Source organism: Otolemur garnettii, unplaced genomic scaffold (assembly GCF_000181295.1).
Source record: "Otolemur garnettii isolate 467f Iridium unplaced genomic scaffold, OtoGar3 scaffold00081, whole genome shotgun sequence".
In the NCBI taxonomy this organism is placed as follows: Eukaryota; Metazoa; Chordata; class Mammalia; order Primates; family Galagidae; genus Otolemur; species Otolemur garnettii.
In genome coordinates this window covers 3,473,037-3,478,940 of record NW_003852476.1, presented here as the reverse complement: position 1 = coordinate 3,478,940, position 5,904 = coordinate 3,473,037, and positions in this window count along the sequence as shown.

Here is a 5,904-nt window from a genome sequence, read left to right as displayed (position 1 = left end):
GGGCTGGGGATTCGAACCCGCCACCTTAGGTGTATGTGGCTGGCACCTTAGCCGCTTGAGCCACAGGCGCTGAGCCGGTTTCTCTGTTTTCAACAGAGCTAAGCCCAATTGAGAATCACAGCACATACCACACTCATCTGCATCGGTTATGTCTTCTGACATTACCCAAACCATGTCACCAGACCCACTCCTCCTTCCTTCCTTTTTGAATATCCTCCTTCCTCTGAGGACCCTAAATAAGTGTCTTGGCAATGAAAGGCAGTGGAAAGTAAGGCGGACCTTTGGCATACTGGATTCTGTTGGAGAAGCACAGAAAACCCAGAGCTGTTTAGCTTGTGACCCAAAGGAGGACTTTAGACATGTCTGTGGTCTTATGCATCACCAGGTAGTTGCCCCAATTTATTTATCTTTATCAAATGTCATCCTCCTGTCCAACTTGTCTTCCAAAAAAGGATAAAATTAGTTCTTTTACCTCCCTCCAAGTCATCACAAAGAACAAAAATCCAAAGGGAGGTTGGTTATGTTTCAGCCCTCTGTGTTCCCCTTTCACCCCGAGTTCTGGCTTAGAAGCCTCTTAGAAGACTGTGAGTATGAGGCTACATTTCCTATTGATCCAGCTGTTTACACACAGCTCCCTTCTGGGAAAGGCAAAGACATTTAAATTGTTGAAAATTATCAGCCTCAACTCATCTGAATTTCAATTGAGCTCGGTGCTACTCATTCAGGAAATGGGAACCACAAGAAATTTACCTTTTTTTTCAAATTGTCTCCAGATGTGTCATACAGAAGAATCTTTATTAAAATATCACACAGTAGCCCATGCCCCACAATTTCTTCTTCTGTCACCTTGGTCAGAAGATGAATTAACAAACCACCGATCATAGAAAAAAGCTCTACATGTGGTGTGGGATCAGCTTTGAAGTTGCAGCGGCCTTACTGGGCTTCGGTAGCCTCCAGCCACCTTCCCCAGCCTCATCTTGCCTTTTTTGCACAGTGCCTTATTGCACTCTACATGCATAATTTACTCACTAAATTGCCTGTACCCCACGAGAGAATGTGAGGTTCACAAAGGCAGGGATCTTTGTTTTGTTCACTGTTACACCTCAAGGGCCTAGGACCATGCCTGGCACACCGCGCTTGCACAAATAAATACTTGTTGTGCCAACTTAAAACAATCCAAAAGGTTAGAATGTGGTTTAAAATGAGTCTCTTCAAGAGCAAAGGTTGAAGACAGGCTGCCCAGAAAGTATGGATTCCTTGAGTAAATGAGTCAGTCTTTCAACTCTCATTAGAGCAAAATCTCTAGTTCTGACCTCCAAATTGACACTGATGCCAATGTCTTATTCCATATAGGCCACTAAGGTGTTACAGGATAATTCCTCTCTTATTTCCAGATATCCTTCGGTTTCCTCTCCTCCCGTTTACCCTGCTGCTCTTCTCAATGCACCTATTTTTATCAGTAACACAATCTGCCACTAACCCTTAAAAGTCTATTATCCCTAAGGTCATTAATTTATCAAATTTCTAAAGATGCTTCCTTTCAAATATCTCTCCAATTTGTCTCTTCCTCTCTATTCTCATTGTCCTGATCTACACAATTATCACCTCAAATAAACTCTTAACTGGCCTCCCTCCTGTAGACTCTCCCCCCTACAGATTCTTTTGCATAGCATAAGCATCGTTTTGATCACATCAGTCCTCTTCCAAAGGGGTCTATAATCTGGCCCACCCATCAGAGCCTCCTGAGTGGTCAAATGGTGAGGAGTTAAGTCTTGAGGAAATACAGAGTGTTGCTTAGGCAAATGAGTTCCTGTGTCTAGCCAGGATACAGTTAAAGGAAGGGGACAAGACCACAACTGTCAGGTAAAGGTGTTTGAACTCCAACCGGAAGACTTGAAGGGCAAGCTGTAAGAAGAGGTCTAGGGTCGGGAAGGACAGGATGAAAATGGCACTTTAGGAAATCTAAATCTGATCTAGGAACAGTGGAGAAGCCTTTTGAGGGATTAACCACAGATGTTTGACTATTAATGCAACAATTACCTACTGAGTGCTCCTTATATCCAAGGCAATGTTCAAGGTGCTTGGGGTACAGCAGGGGAATAGTTATTTCTATAATGGGAAGAAAGCACCAAATAACAAGCCATCTACAGCCTCTATTCTGATGCTCAGCTAGCCCCAAATCTCTCAGATTTAAAACAAGCACAGGTTATTACTACACCAACTCTTCTCAAAGATGCCGTTCCTTGTGCTAGAGCACAAGTAAGTTAGGAAAAGGAATGAGATGTGTCTTTTAAGAGGAGTAACCATTTTCTTCTGTGAATGGCAAACAGTAAATATTTCAGACTTGCCTGCCCTATAGTCTCAGTCACAACTACTCTCCTCACAGCACAGAAGCAGCCACAGACAACCGGTTAAACGAGAGGTGTGGCTGTGTTTCAATAAAATTTTATCTACAAAAATAGCAGGCAGATTTAGCCCACAGCCCAGAGTTCACTGACCTCTGCTCTAAGATACTATGATGTTTTAAATCTAATGCCCAGTTCTGATTAGTAAAGGCAGCATGGAAGGATATAAAGAGAATGAGTTTTGAAGCCCAGGAAGCTAAAATAGAATCCTAACTCCTACAACAAGCTGTGGAACATGAGGAGATAAACCACAATTTCTGGGTGGTGCCTGTGGCTCAAAGGAATAGGGCGCCGGTCCCATATGCCGGAGGTGGTGGGTTCAAACCCAGCCCCAGACAAAAACTGCAAATAAATAAATAAACCACAATTTCTTAAAGCCTAAAATAAGAAATTGCACAGCACAGTGGCCTACAGTCGGACAGCCTGGGGTCCAGTTCCAGCTCCGCCACTTTGCACCTTTGTGATCTTGGGCAAATTGTTTAGTCTCTCTGTGCTTCAGTCACCTCAACTGCTTTTCACGGGGATAAAAAAGTCACCAATGAGAAGAATAAATGAGATCATGCACATCAAGCACTGGGTGCAAAATCAGCACTCAGCTGCTAGCTATCATCATTATTTGTTATTGCAACTCTATTACCATGAAATTTCCAAGGAGTGGCTATTAAGACAATATGTGAAAGTATTCAGTTCCTTACTTCAAAGATTAAAAGCAGAGAGGAGTTGTTCTGTTTTCAGTCTCCTGTACTTCTTAAAAAATTTTCACACAACTGCAGGAAGCTGAAAAGTCACCTTGTAAACCAGCCTGCTTTCTCAGATGATTGCCTCTAAGAGCCTTTTAAATGCCGAAGATTATCATGCATGATGTATTATGCTTGTGTCAGGACTGAATTTTCTCCTTCCATTCTGCTCTTGCCTCCATCGAGGGTTTTGTTGGACAGGACTTTGTCTTGGGAGGAGGCTGCTTTGGCTTTCTCCAGATTATGAGTACAAAGCATTTCTTTCAGGTTTAGTGTCCTGAGATCAACTTAATGTAATTTTTGCCTCCAACTACAAACAGGTTGAAATTCTGTAGTACACTATAGACTTCCCCAGGTCTTACTCAGTCCAACACCTTCAGGAGGAAAGTGAGGACTGTTTTGTTTGGCTCCTCCCCAGCACCCTGTCCTTCAAGTGCTGGGACTGTGGAAAACTAAGTTCATGACCTTTACAAAATTCTCCTGTTCCAAGACACTGTGACCAATTTAATTTGAACATGCAAGTGGCCTGTCAAAGAGCAATACATATATATATACAGGGTGCTCAAAATAGTTGCACATGAACTTTATGGACACCCTATATATAACCTTTCACTTTATATCACACATATCAAGAATAGGATTGCTCCAAAGTACATTAAAACTGTTGTAGGAAGACAAGGCCCAATGGAGAGAAAGAGCACCCAAACACCACGTTTATTTACCAGGAGCCCACAGCATAGAAGAATTCCGAATGGCCACACTCTCTGACTGGCTTGGTCTTTACCTTTTTATTGAAAGTCAAAAATTTCCACCCCACAGGTACCCTTCCCATTGGCCAGTTTGAATCAAGTGGGAGATGCTATTCCAGCCCCTACAGAACTACAGTATTTCACAGAACTTGGAAATTTCCAGGTTCTAGGAAGAAGTCTACAAATTCCCAAGAGCGGAGTCACCATGGAGAGGACCCTGCAGGTGCATCCTTGTGGTCTCCCTGAGAAGACCTGTTCTCCCGGACCTCACCCTTCTCAGGTATCCTCTCTCACTTTGAGTGGGAATCGGCCGGACCATCTCTGTTGTATGTTGTTCTTTATTAAAATGCATCACAGAAAGCTTCATGACCCTTTATGCAATAGCCTTTTGAGCCAGAGGCGTGGACTGTGTCCTCTGTCCACTTCACACCTTCTCCTTGCCTGCTCAGAGTGGTGGCAGCATTTCAGGCTATCTCTGGTCTATCAGCCAATCCAAGTGGAGGTGTGTGTTGTGCTCTTTGTTAGAAGTAATCAGCCGCTGGGGCAAAGGGAGTAAACAGTGATTAATATGCAAATTTGTGAGTAACTCGCCTCTCGGTGCTGAGGCGTCTTTGTTTGTTTGCACAGTCATGGACAAACTGGGGTTTGTCTTAAGCATAATTAGCAGGATAAATATAAAATTATGACATTAATTGTTAGCTGGCTTTTAAAAAATGACAGTGTACCCCTGCTGTGCCTGAGATGCTGCCGCTCAGCAGGGGGTTCCTTCAAAAGTGAATTTTAAAATGCTGAAATACCCATTTTAATTAAGTGGCATACACTGAAATGAGTTTGTCACTTCAAAAATCATAGTTACCGGGCAACAAATCATGGATGCATATATTAACAATTAGTTTCGAACATTAGTTGACCTTACCCCAATGCAAAAAAAAGAGGATCACTCTTTTCTAATAATAATAATGACGACTAATATTTACTAAGTGCTTTGCACCAGTTACTGAGCTAAACACTTCCCCTGCGTTATCTCACTGACTCCTCCAAGCAGTGAAACTAGGCGGGCTGTTAACATCCACAAGGAGAGCTGAAGCTGAAGCTTTACGGAGGCTTTCCTGGGGCTGCTGTCTGAGGGAGCCTCAAGACGCAGCTCCCATTTCTTTTCTAGTTCTTTCTTTTCTAAGAAATCTGCCATTTAGCTGCTGTCAGCTACAGTAGAACCTCCCTCGCTGACCACCTCCCTACATCGGCCACATCTCCTTAATGGACCTGATTTTCATAGGCCAGACGTGCACCAAGGATCGGTACAGCAGGCCTAGGTCCTTAGGTTGAGCTCCTCTGTATGTCCACCAGTTTGTTACACCCTGGGGTGCCCAACTTACAGAGGTTCTACCGTAGTCCCTTATCGTCCGCTAATGACCTAGCTGGACCCTATCTCCAGCCCTCGTCTGTCTCCTAAACCCTAGCCCGTGACAGATTCTCACTTTTGCTACCAAGTAAAGCCCAGATTTCTTAGCCTGATATTGAAGGATATTCCTAACCTGAACCTGCCACTTTCTGACTTTAGCTTCCCATTTTACCCTCTTCTTATTCAATTCAGCTCCTATTATGTTTTTCCCCAGGGGTGAGCTGGGGAGACAAAGACAATTTTTAAAAGCACTTATTCTCAGAGAGGTTTGGGGAAGAATTTAAAGGAAGTTAAGGTCCGATCCTAAAGTACAGAATTTCTGTTGCCCTGAGGGGAGAAAGGTGGGGCCTAAACCAGGCCCTCTCTGTTTTGGTAGCAGAGCCGGGACCTTAAATAACAGCAGCCGCGGCGAAGTCCTAGGTGAGGGTTTTCGTCGGGCCGAATCCGCACAGGCGTAGGGCTCTCTCCCTCCGGTGTGGTGTCTGTGTCGCCCGCCGCCGCCGCCGCTGCTGCCCCTGCTGCCCCTGCTGCCCCACTGGCCCGCTGCTGCTGCTGCCCCTGCCGCCCCTGCTGCCCCACTGGCCCGCTGCTGCTGCTGCCCCTGCCGCCCC